Source organism: Talpa occidentalis, unplaced genomic scaffold (assembly GCF_014898055.3).
Source record: "Talpa occidentalis isolate TD23 unplaced genomic scaffold, MPIMG_talOcc4v2.1 talOcc4.8, whole genome shotgun sequence".
Lineage (NCBI taxonomy): Eukaryota > Metazoa > Chordata > Mammalia > Eulipotyphla > Talpidae > Talpa > Talpa occidentalis.
In genome coordinates this window covers 54396218-54410415 of record NW_023605194.1, presented here as the reverse complement: position 1 = coordinate 54410415, position 14198 = coordinate 54396218, and positions in this window count along the sequence as shown.

The window sequence follows — 14198 nt, the reverse complement described above, 5'->3', positions numbered from 1 at the left end:
AGCTGCTGGCTCCCCTCAGAGAATGACAGGCCTTTGAATCCAGAGACCTGTTCACCTGCTTTTTCCCCTCAGGGTGGATCTGAATTTCTGCCTTGGAAACACATCTCACCCAGTTCTTTTGTGTAATAAAAATCTCCATTGCTTACTGATTCTGTTTTTAAATGTATTTCTTCAGATTTTGCCTACAAAACAAAATTCTTTCAAGAGTAAAGAAAAATCTTCACATCTTTGGTCTGATAATCTTCCTTTGTTTGCTCACATAGCATTCCCAGAGTGGCTGAACCTGTCACTCTTCAGTAAATGTCTCCTGCTGTCACAAGCACTCAGGTTTCATGTCTCACTGTTTATGAAACAGGAGTTTATTGCCTTACATATCATCTTCAGTACTGGGATTATCACTTGCAGTGCTGACCTGTTTGAAAATGAGAGTGCAGCTCGTCAGAACCACAGGTGAGTATTTTTTTCCAACAAGGAGAGGAAAGGCATACATGAAAAGAGGATAAAAACCTTATCTTGCGACATTAACTTAGTTTTATTGCTAGCCCCAGGGAAAACATTTTTTATTTAAATACTAAATATGAGATATAATTATAAAAAATGAGAGAGATAGGACACACGAGTGAAAGATAGCAAATATTTCTAAGGAACATACACAAAAATCCATATTTTTCAAATTTTTCCATCTCTTAGGCTTACTCAAATATGTTTCTGTTTTATTTTAGTGCCCTTCTGTATTTTATGTCATCGGCAGATTTACACATACATGAGAGACCTTTTAATCATTTGACTGTACAGACAATAAAAGCCTGTTGTGATTGAATGGGTAACATTTAATGTTTGTTGTATAAAATTTCCGTCTTCAAGAATTTAAAGTAAGATATTTTTGAAAGATCCAATTCATGGTTCCTGGAAAATGTGACTCCACTTGTGTTTTCATTAATTTGTTACCAATGAGCACAGTGATAAAAAGTTTCCAAGTCTTAGTAAAAATTAAGTTTCTTCCCCCTTAAATAAAGATAATGGCAACAGGGGACTGTCAGAAAAGAAAAAGATGCAAAAGGAAAGAAAAAGGTAATATTTGATATGGAAAAGAAAGCCCTGCCATACATTATTTTTTTTTTTTAATTTATACAAGCACTGGGTACAGTCAGAAGAACGGGAGGGTGAGAGAATTCACCAGAGCCAGAGCGGGGAGCAGAGCAGGCAGAAGGACCGAAGTACAATGCTGAGGGGAGCAGCGGGCGGCAGGAGAGGTCTGTGCGCCATGTGGGACCCTCCTCCAGTGGCCGGGGAGCAGCCGGGGATCGAACCGGCGCTGCAGAGGCTGCGGGCAGCTTCGCAACCCAGCGCTCAACCGCTGCGCCACCGGGGAGGCCCTGCCATACATTATTAAGGGGAGCCAATTTTTGAGTGGCAGTGTGGCAATGCTCATTGATCATTTTTAATCATTTGTACTTCTAGAAAATTTATCCTAAAAAAAATGCACAAAATTTGTCATGTGAGAAGTCCATTTCAAAACTCTAACTGAATTTGAATTTTGAACAATAAATATGAAACAAATAACTATGCTAAAGGTATGCAACGACCTAACTCACCATCATTTCAAATAATGTAAATGAATATGTAGTGGCAGTGAAAAGTAGTCACAAATAACTGAAAACAGAATAGTATAAATTATGTACACAGTATGGATTTTATCTTTTCTAATACATATGCATAGAAAGGTTATGTACAAAAAATGTCACCAATAATTATGCATCATGGTTTGTTGTCACCATCAAAATTACCATCACCATTAATATCATCATGCATCCCAATTTTTCTTGAAACAACACATACTTACATCTTTAGCACCTGACCCCTCTCCCCCAAACTTCAGACCCTATCTCCGTGTATCTATTTCACATCTTGACTTGGAAACCATTTTTTTTATTCATTCACTTGTTCACTCATTAATTCAATAAATATGGAGCCACATTTTGATGTTTCCCTAAATGCAGAGTGATTAGGTGTCCAGACCAAGTTTAACTATAATTCCTAGGACTCCCAACCAACTTGTAATAAGATCTATATAAAAATTCAGTCTAAAGCCCACAGAACATGTACCTTTTCTCCTTGCTACAAGTTAGATGTCATACCTGCCCTGTACTTATTCTCAATTGCCTTTTTATTCTGAAGTGGAAAAGTTGGCCTCTGACAGAAAACTAGCATGATAAGCCCATGACCCCCAATACGATTTCCTCACTGGGAGTGATTTGCAGAGTCCTGAATATGGCATCCACCTCCTGCATGAATCTTTATGCTCATAATTAAGGGATATTAATTTGAATGTCTAAGTTCTTCTATTTCTTGGCAAATGAAATTGAAGAATGTGTTATAGTGCAAATGAAATTGAAGAATGTGTTATAGTCCTTTTATTATTGAAACAAAAAGAAATCAAATACTTGGGAATAAACCTAACAAAAGGAGTAAAGGACATATACAAAGAAAACTGTAAAACACTGTTAAAAGAAATAGAAGTAGACACAAAGAAATGGAAAGACATCCCCTACTCATGGATCAGAAGAATTAACATTATCAAAATGGCCATCCTACCAAAAGCAATCTACAGATTCAAAGCTATTCCAATTAAAACTTCAATATCATTCTTCAAAGAAATAGAAAAAATATTGATGAAATTCATAAGGAGCCACCAAAAACCCCTAATAGCCAAAACCCTCCTGAAAAAAAAAAGAAGGGAATGGAGGCATCACTCTCCCAGATTTCAAACTATACTACAAAGCCATAATAATCAAAACTGCATGGTATTGGAACCAGAACAGACACACGGACCAATGGAACTGAATAGAAAACCCAGAAATAAACGCATAGATTATGGTCAACTAATCTTTGACAAGGGAGCAAAGAATATGCACTAGAGCAAAGAAAGTTTGTTCAATAAATGGTGCTGGGAAAACTGGGTCACTACATGAAAAAGAATGAAACTTGACTACTACCTCACATCATGCACAAAAACCAATGCAAAATGGAATAAAGAACTAGACATAAGACCTGAAACCATAAAATACATAGAAGGAAATATAGGCAAAACACTGCATGACATGCACCTCAAAGACATCTTTACAGACGCATCACCCAAAGCAGTGATAGTGAAGGCAAAGATAAACAGCTGGGACTATATCAAATTAAAAAGCTTCTGCACAGCAAAAGAGACAATAACAAAAACAAAGAGAAACCCCCCTGACTGGGAGAATATTTTTGCACCCAACACTAATGATAAAGGACTGATCACAAAAATCTACAAAGAGCTGATGAGACTCAACAAAAACAAGGAAAATAATCCAGTCAAAAAATGGGCAGAGGAGCTAAAAAGAAACTTCTCCAAAGAGGAAAGGCAAATGGCCAACAGGTATATGAAAAAATGTTCAATATCACTTGTAATCAGGGAAATGCAAATCAAAACAATAAGATACCATCTTACACCAGTAAGAATGGCACATATTAAAAAAACTAGCAACAACAAATGTTGGTGAGGATGTGGAGAAAAAGGAACTCTCAGATCTGCTCTGCTGGTGGGAGTGCAAACAGGTCCAACCACTATGGAAAGCTGTGTGGAGATTCCTCAACCTACTAAAGATAGAGCTTCCTTATGATCCAGCAATACCACTCCTAGGTATTTACTCAAAGGACATAGAAACATTAATTCCCAAGGGCAGCTGCACCCCTATGTTTATAGCAGCACTATTTACAATACCTAAACTTTGGAAACAACCCAAATGCCCAAAAATAGATGACTGGATCAAGAAAATGAGGTACATATACACAATGGAATATTACTCAGCAATCAAAAAAAGATAAACTCCTGCAATTTGCAGCAACATGGATGGAGCTGGAAGGGATCATGCTCAGAGAAATAAGCCAGAAAGAAAAAGAAAAATACCGGATGGTCTCGCTCACAGCAGGAATCTAAAAAACCTAAATAAGGGACCAGGAAAAAGAATAACTATAAGAAAGAAAAAATCAAAATCAACAAATAACTATAAACCAGAAACAAACTACGGGAGGTGGGGAGGCAGGGAAAGGAGGGATTGGGGCCAAAATAAGGGGGGTGCAATTGTATTGTATGGGGAATATAAAAATTAATTTTTTTAATTTAAAAAATAAAAATAAAATAAATAAAAATAAAATAACTTGTGACATCTTTTAAAAATGGAGTCCCAGTACCTCTCCCAGAGATTCAGTTGATCCCCAGCTTGGTGAAGGCTTGGTGATAATAAGGCAGGATGGCTGTGGACCGCAGTTTGAAAAATGAAAGGATTCATTTCCCAGCTATCATCCACTGAATTTGGACAACTTACCTACTTCCATCTATAAAATGGAGATAAAAATAGCTATGTCAGAAGTGTTCTAGCATTAAATGGAAGAGCCTGACATACTATGTAGTGCTCAAAAAATCCTTCCCTACTCTCTTCCCAAGTTGGCAAATCTAAAAAATGGTATCCAGGGCCTCCCCGGTGGCACAGCAGTTGAGTGCTGGGTTGCGAAGCTGCCCGCAGTCTCTGCAGCGCCAGTTTGGCCCCGGCTGCTGGGTGAGGGTCCCACAAGGCGCGCAGACCCCTCCTGCCGCCCGCTGCTCCCCTCAGCACTGTACTTCGTCAATCTGCCTGTTCTACTCTCCACTCTGACTCTGGTGAATTCTCTCACCCTCCCGTGCCTCTGACTGTACCACTGCTTGTATAAATAAATAAATCTTTAAAAAAAAAAAAAAAAGTATAAATGTCCATCTTGCTTTTGGTTTAAAAAAATAAAAAATAAAATAAAATAAAATAAATAATGGTATCCATAATGGCACAGCCATATATACATAATTTTTTATAAAGGATGGGGCTTTTTAGATTTTTTTCTCCTTACTGTAGGTTCCAAGATCTAGAAGAATGCATAGCACATCATAAGCATTTGATAAATACTTTTAAATGAATGACTGAATAAAAGAAAGATTATTTGGAATCAAGAGATATGAATTAGGAAATATTTTTTTGAGTTAGTTTCAGTTTCTTTGTGGCTCAATGTCATGATTTTAAAATGGAATTAAGAGTACATCTGTTACCAAGTTTGAGGAATATTTACATGAAATTATATGTAAAAATCCTAAAATATTATATCAATTTAAATTGTTATGGTATTTTTACCACATATATATTAAGAATGACCATTTATTAACCATTAATGGAGGATGGTATAAATTCATTTTAGTCAAATAATTCACTATTCCCTGGATACCTAACACATATCTAGAAATACAATATGTGTTAAAATATGTTAAATGTATTAAAATGAGACATATGGAATGAAGAGTAAGGAATTCACTATTTTTCACTGGAAAAGTCTCAGTATCGACAGACTGGATAGTAATTATTTGAAATTTAAATGTCTAAAATGCATACTATGAAACCAAGGTTGCTGCTAGAATGATTTATAACAAGAAATATATGTGTGTTAGCATTCTGACATGCCTATTTGAATGAAAGTACAATTTAATGTATGTTTAAGACTGAGAAGAATATCAATATTAAAATCATGACATTGGTTTGCTTTTATTTCTGGAAATAAATGCCCAAATGGAAGAGGTGGTGGGAAGAATCTGCACATTCGTAGCATTTCAAAGGTGTTCTGCGTGTATTTACTGCCTCCAAACTGGAAGCATGTAAGAATGGTTTTTGTTTCTTAGGCACAGAATTCTTTTGTTATTCAAAACAGAAACAAACAGCAGACATTACCATCTGTTTCTCTGAGCGCTGCAAACAATTTTCACTGCAATTTATTCACAGTTACGGGTCAAAATTGTCAACTAGAACATACATTTTGTGTGCCTTCCATACACACTCTAAACATAAATGTGCACTAAATAAGTTCTTGCCAAATTAAAAAATGACACAATTTCATGGAAATTATATTAATGGCCAGTGTTAGACTATAAAATCCTGTTGAAAACAAACAATAATCAGTCTATACTGGGAGTAGATGCTTTCTGGGTGTACCTAACTTTTCTTTTACTTACTGTATCTTATTTGACATACAAGGCTGTGATAAGCGCAAGCTTATCTTCCCTCCAGTTTCAAATACAAATGTTCCAGACTTCCAATGGCTCAATTTACTATCATTCAACTTTCTGATAACGTAAAAGCAATACATATTCAGTAGAAACTGAACTTCAAATTTTGACCTTTTCCAAGTGAGTATTTTTTTTAAAGATTTATTTATTTATTTTATACAAGAAACAGGGCCAGATGTGGGGGAGGGTGAGAGGATTCACCAAAGACAGAGCGGGGAACAGAACAGGCAGACTGACAAAATACACTGCTGAGGAGAGCAGCTGGCGAGACAGGAGAGGTCTCCGCGCCATGTGGGACCCTCGCTGGCCGGCCGGCCGGGATTGAACCAGCACTGCAAGCTGTGGACAGCTTCACAGCACTGCGCTCAACCACCTGCGCCTCCAGAGGAGGCCCTTCCATGTGAGTATTACAATAATTTCTCATCACTCTGGGCAGCAACAAGGAGCCTCAGCTCCCAGTCAGTCACATGATCACAGGGATAAACAAGCAATATACCATAGAGGAATTGGTGAATCTCACTGAGCATTCCCATCATCTAGCAATTAATTTTATTTCAATGTTTCAAACATTCTTCAAGCCTAGTGTGCTTTCAGCTGCGTACATTAAAAATGAAAACCCATACAGACATGCTGTTTTTCAATATCATTAGAGTATTTGATAAATTACATGAGATATTCAATACATTATTAAAAAATAGACTTTGTGTTAGATGATTTTGTCCAAGTGAAGGCTAATGTAGATGTTCTGAATATTTTTAAACTAGGCTAGGGTAAGCTATGACATTTGGTTGGTTAGGTGTATTAAAAGCATTTTCAACTTAATATTTTTATATTGGAACTAAACTGTCCTAAGTCAAGCAAGCAACCCTGTCCTAATCTGTCCTGAGAATGTTAAATAACCCGAGAAAGTTAAATAACATGCTCAAAGTCACCCACCATGAACTGACAAAGTTAAAATTCAAATCTAAATCTCCTAATTCCACAAACAGACCTTTTTCTGGCTCTGGCTGGTAAAGTATATACATGGATGATTCTTCTTTCTTTTTTGAATATTGATAAATTGATAAATCAAAAGTTAAATAAAAAAAGAAGGTAAAACTGGTTGTCATACAGGAGCAGGACTGGCAGAGAGAAAGGAAGAGAGCCTAATTTTTTTAAATCTTTTAGGACTATTTAACTCTTAAAATAGTGTTCATATATTAGTTTAATAACCATTTTCTAAATGAAATAAAATCTTATAAGTTTATATTTCATTTTTATTTTATAGTAACACAAAAGTAGAGATAAATGTTACATAAAGCAACTTAAATTATAAACATAGCTCTCAAGTTCCTTCTATTTAACTCTAAAGTACAGGTCACTATTATAAGACATTAGGTCAGAGATTCCTGTGGCCTCATATTTTTCAATGATGACATTAAAGCTGCAGGCAATGGGAGTTAAGTGTCCACATATTCTATTGAGGGGTATCAGATCATCTAGACAGGACTTGTAAAGACGTGACCTAGATACATTTTTTAAAAATACAGCGAGACATTTCATAAAATGCCATCAAAATTTTCAGATGCAATAAGACATTTGAAGACATACATAAAATATTTGTCCACTAAAACTGTATCATTAACATTTCATGGAAAATTATTTTAAAGGAGTAATAGAAGAATTTTTTTAGAATCTATAATACCATTTTGACACATAATACACAAATTGCTTGCAAAATAATTCCCAATGTAGCTCCATTCTAATTAGCACCAGCCCAGAAGTCAAATGGTTCTTCATAAAACTACTGAAACGTAAATTATATTACTGTTCATCGTGCAACCACTGTATAGTCTAGTGATAATGTCCCATAGATCAGAAATGACAGCCCATTTTCCATCCACTATTATAAAAAGGTATGGGTAATATAAAGTCATTGCATTTTCTGAGTTAATGCCACATTCTAGAGCCAACCTGTCTCCCACTCTGTCAATTTTTCCCAAATGAAACAAATAAGACTGCCACTGGCTCATGCAGATAACAGCTTTCATGCTGGTCTATACATTTCATCATTGATGCATTAGGCAGCTCACACAAAAAGAAAAATGGATTTTGACTGTCACTGCTTATTAGGGTCCCTCAATTGTTTTCCACAGGAATTGTCTCTGCTATCAGGAAATGAATACACATAGCATTGCCTGGAAGGGTTCTTCCAAAATAATAGTCTTTGTGTATTATGAGGATGATAATATAACCTACCTCAAAAGTTGTTGAGAATATTACATGAGGCGATGCAAAACACAAAGCACTCTGTTACATAACAAATGTTCAATAAATATGGCTGTTAGTAGTACTACTTAAACTGGGGACTACTGTAAAGAATCTAGACCCAGGAAAAGGTAGATAAAGATGATGATACTTGTCCTGCTGCTAAGACCTGTCTCTGGGCATCTAATAGGTAAAATGAATAAAGATGTATTGTAGAAGAGTAGAAGTAGAAGCATTTTGGGGCATAACTTTTACTTATTATGTTCTACAGAGCTTGGGGTTCTAAAAATAGAAGATGCCATTGTAAAAGAAGCCTCTGGGAGATGTAGAATGAAGACTAAAGTAAGAGCTTTGTTTTGTGTATTCAAGATTTGCAAGAAGAATTTACAAGTTATTATGTGAGAGGATCTCTTTACAATCCCACAAAACACTGCATGTATAGGCATCACCCACTTCAACTAACCATTCTCAAATCACAGGTTGCACTTCATGGTTAAATACAAATTCCTCAACTTGTGGAGGAGTTTTATAGTCTCAATGTGTACCACGATATTCAGGAGCTCTCATTTCTTTCCACCAAAGGCATAAGTGTTGCACAAAGAGATTTAGTATTATAAAAACTAGGGAAATGGTGGTGATTTGGAGGTTTGTTTTGTTTGTTTTAATTTTAGGAAGGACGCATTTATATTGGTTAAGTGAGTATTTTTGAGCCTCTGCTATGTAGAGAACAGTTAGTAAATGCTCACGTAAGGACTCTATATCAAGAATCAGTATTTTCTCTTTGGTGAAATCCTTGTCACTAGATCCAACTTAAGAAAAAGCACTATGGGGACCACCACCCACAATCTCCAGGAGTATCTCTCAGCAAGTGTAGCATAAAAGGTGATCCAGAGCATAAGAACACACTTCTTCTATTTATTATGTGTAATGTTAGTGGGGGCCTCCCTGGTGGCACAAGGGGTTAAGCCTCAGCACTATGAAGCTATTGGCAGCCACCATAGCATGAGTTTGACCCTGGGCCATGGAGCTGACCTACATGGCCTCTCCTGTCTCCCCACTGCTCCCCTCCAAAGTATATTCCAGTCAGTCTGCCTGTTCTGCTCCCCACTCTATATCTGGTGAATCCTCTCACCCCCAAACACCCCCCCCACACACACACACACCTCTGGCCCACACCCCAGCTCTTGTATGCATAAATAAATAAATCTTTTTAAAAAAACAATGTTAGTGTTGAATTCTTCAGAGTTTGAGTATAATCGGTACTAAAAACAAAATTATCTAAATGATAATGATAATAAGAAAAATCTGCCTTTACAGGAGGGGCTGAAGCTATTAGTAGCAGACAAGGAACTCAATGCTAACTCTAAATCTCTTCATTGTATTCTTTGTGATGTATTCACCTATAAGGACCTATATACCTACAAAATGACTAGAATTAAAAAGATAACACTAAATGGCAACTAGGATATGGAGAAACCAGTATTCATACTTTGATGGTAAAATTACAATATTATACAAGCTCTTTTTTTAATTTCTTACAATTTCATACAAATATTTAAAAAATTCTACCCTGTAACCCAACAATTTCCAATCTTACATATTTTTCCAAGAGAAATGAGAATGTGTCCACAAACAACTTTTCTATAAGAATGTTCTTAACAGTTTTATTCATAAAAACTAGAAAGGATCCAGGAGTGGATTAATTGTCAAGTGTGGTACAGAATGGAAGAGAATTCAGCAACAAAAAGAAATAAACACCAATTTATCAACAGAGTAGATGAATCTGGAAAACTTGCTGATTCCCCAAAGAAAAAAGTACTCACTCTATAATTCAATTTATATGAAATTCTAAACCAGGAAAAACTAATTTTATTTATTTATTTTTTTTTCATATTATTTTCTTTTTTTTTTTTTTTTTTATAAATTTTATTGTTATATTCCCCATACAATTGCAGCCCCCCATTCTGACCCCAATCCCTCCCCTCCCGCCCCCCTAAAAGTGTCTCTGGTTCATAGTTTTTGTTTTTTGATTTTCACTTTCTTATAGTTATTCATTTTCCTGGTCCCTTATTTAAGTTTTCTAGATTCCTGCTATGAGTGAGACCATCCGGTATTTTTCTTTTTCTTTTTGGCTTATTTCGCTGAGCATGATCCCTTCCAGCGCCATCCATGTTGCAGCAAATTGCATGTGTTTATCTTTTTTGAATGCTGAGTAATATTCCATGGTATATATGTACCACATCTTCTTGATCCAGTCATCTATTTTTGGGCATTTGGGTTGTTTCCAAAGCTTAGCTATTGTAAACAGTGCTGCTATAAACATAGGGGTGCAGGTGTTCTTTGGAATTGATGTTTCTGTGTCCTTTGGGTAAATACCTAGGAGTGGAATTGCTGGATCATATGGAAGCTCTATGTTTAGTAGGTCCAGAAATCTCCACACAGCTTTCCACAGTGGTTGGACCGGTTTGCACTCCCACCAACAGTGCAGAAGAGTTCCTTTTTCTCCACACCCTCGCCAACATTTGTTGTTGCTAGTTTTTTTCATATGTGCCATTCTCACTGGTGTAAGATGGTATCTCATGGTAGTTTTGATTTGCATTTCCCTGATGACAAGTGATGTTGAACATTTTTTCATATGCCTGTTGGCCATTTGCATTTCCTCTTCAGAGAAGTTTCTTTTAAGCTCTTCTGCCCATTTTTTGACTGGATTATTTTCTTTGTTGTTGTTGAGTCTCATCAGCTCTTTGCAGATTTTTGTGATCAGTCCTTTATCATTAGTGTTGGGTGCAAAAATGTTCTCCCAGTTGGTGGGGTTTCTCTTTGTTTTTGTTATTGTCTCTTTTGCTGTGCAAAAGCTCTTTAATTTGATATAGTCCCAGCTGTTTATCTTTGCCTTCACTATCACTGCTTTGGTGATGTGTCTGTAAAGATGTCTTTGATGTGCAAATCACGTAGTGTTTCGCCTATATTTCCTTCTATATATTTTATGGTTTCAGGTCTTATGTCTAGTTCTTTAATCCATTTTGAGTTGATTTTTGTGTATGGTGTGAGGTGGTGGTCAAGCTTCATTCTTTTGCATGTAGCGACCCAGTTTTTCCCAGCACCATTTATTGAACAAACTTTCTTTGCTCCAATGCATAGTCTTTGCTCCTTTGTCAAAGATTAGTTGACCATAAATCTGTGGGTTTATTTCTGGATTTTCTATTCGATTCCATTGGTCTGTATGTCTGTTCTTGTTCCAATACCATGCAGTTTGATGATTATGGCTTTGTAGTATAGTTTGAAGTCTGGGAGTCTGATGCCTCCATTCCCTTCTTTTTTTTTCAGGAGAGCTTTGGCTATTCGGGGTTTTTTGTGATTCCATATGAATTTCATCAATAATTGTTCTATTTCTTTGAAGAATGACATTGAAATTTTGATTGGAATAGCATTGAATCTGTATATTGCTTTTGGAAGGATGGCCATTTTAATAATGTTTATTCTTCCAATCCATGAGCAGGGGATGTCTCTCCATTTCTTTGTGTCTTCTTCTATTTCTTTTAACAGTGTTTTATAGTTTTCTTTGTATAGGTCCTTTACCTCTTTTGTTAGATTTATTCCCAATATTTGATTTTTTTGTTCAATAACAAAAGGGATGGTCTTTTTGATTTCTTCTTTCTTCAGATTTATTGTTTGTGTATAGGAAGGCTACTGACTTTTGCGTGTTGATTTTGTATCCTGCCACTTTACTGAACTGATTGATGAGTTGAATTAGCTTTTCTGTGGAGTTTTTGGGGTTCTCTATGTATAATCATATTGTCTGCAAATAGTGATAGTTTGACTTCTTCTTTTCCTATTTGGATTCCTTGGATGTCTTTCTCTTGTCTTATTGCTCTGGCTAGGACTTCCAGTATTATTTGAAAGCAATGTGGGAGAGTGGACATCCTTGTCTTGTTCCAGATCTTAATGGAATTGCTTTCAGCTTTTCACCATTGAGAATGATACTGGCTGTTGGCTTGTCATAGACGGCCTTTATGATGTTGAGGTATGTTCCTTGTATCCCAAGAATTTCAAGGGCTTTTATCATGAATGGGTGTTGCACTTTGTCGAAAGCTTTCTCAGCATCTATTGATATTATCATATGGTTTTTATATTTCTTTTTGTTGATGTGTTGGATAACGTTGATTGATTTTCGGATGTTAAACCATCCTTGTGCCCCTGGAATGAATCCAACTTGGTCGTGGTGAATTATCTTATGGATACATTGTTGGATTCTGATAGCTAAAATTTTATTGAGGATTTTTGCATCAGTGTTCATTAGGGAGATTGGCCTGTAGTTTTCCTTTTTTGTGTTGTCCTTGTTCGGTTTTGTATTAGTGTAATGTTGGCTTCATAGAACGTGTTTGGTATTGTCCCTTCCTTCTCAATTTTTGGAAGAGTTTGTGAAGGATAGGCACTAATTCGTCTCTGAATGTTTGGTAGAATTCATTTGTAAATCCATCAGGTCCTGGGCTTTTGGTTTTGGGGAGATTTTTGATTACCATTTCAATTTCGCTAATTGTAATTGGTCTGTTTAGGTGTTCTATTTCTTCTTTATCTAGCTTTGGGTGATTGTAGAGTTGTAGGAATTTGTCCATCTCCTCTAGATTGTTAAACTTGTTTCCATATAACTGTTCATAGTAGTTACTGATTATTCTTTTGATTTCTGCTGTGTCCGTTGTGATTTCTCCTCTTTCATTGATGATCCTGTTTATTTGTGCTTTCTCCCTTTTTTCCTTTGTGAGCCTGGCTAGGGGTTTGTCTATTTTATTGATTTTTTCAAAGAACCAGCTCTTGGTTTCATTGATCTTTTGGATTGTTTTTTTAGTTTCAATTTCATTTATTTCTGCTTTGGTTTTTATTATTTCTTTTCTTCTACTGGTTTTGGGGTTTTTTTGTGTTCTTTTTTCTAGATCTTTGAGCTTCGAGATTAGGTTGTTTCTTTGCGTTCTTTCTTGTTTCTTGATGTGAGCTTCTATTGCTATATATTTCCTCTTATTACTGCTTTTGCTGCATCCCATACATTTAGGATATTGGTGTCCTCCTTGTCGTTCAATTCAAAAAATTTTTTAATTTCTTCTTTGATCTCCTCATTAGTCCAATGGTCTTCCAGTAGTGTGGTTTTTAATCTCCATGAGGTAGGAAAGTTCCTTGCCTTCTTTTTATGGTTTATTTCTAGTTTGATGCCTTCATGGTCAGAAAAGATGGTTGATATGATTTCAATCTTGGTGTATCTGAGATGTTTGTCTTGTGCCCCAGTATGTGATCGATCCTGGAGAATGATCCGTGTGCGCTTGAGAAAAATGTGTACTCCGTTTTTTTGGGGTTTAGTGTTCTATAGATGTCTGTTAAGCCCAATTGCTCTAGGTCTTTATTTAGAGCTTTGGTTTCTTTACTTATTTTTTGTCTTGTTGATCTATCCATTGTTGATAGTGGTGTGTTGAAGTCTCCCACTACGTATGTGTTTTCTCTGATGTCTGTTTTCAGAGAGGACAACAGTTGTCTGATATATTTTGGTGCTCCTTCGTTTGGTGAGTATATGTTAATGAGTGTTATTTCTTCTTGAAGTATTGTCCCCTTGATCATAATGTAGTGACCATTGGGGTCTCTTTTTATCTTTTTGAGTTTGAAATCTGTTTTATCTGATATAAGTATAGCTGTTCCTGCTTTCTTTTTTGGTCCATTTGCTTGTAGGATTGTTTTCCATCCTTTAACTTTGAGTGTATTTTTATCTTTTGTAGCTAAATGTGTTTCCTGGAGACAGCAAAAGGTTGGGTTTTGTTTCTTAATCCAGGCTGCAACTCTGTGTCTTTTTATTGAA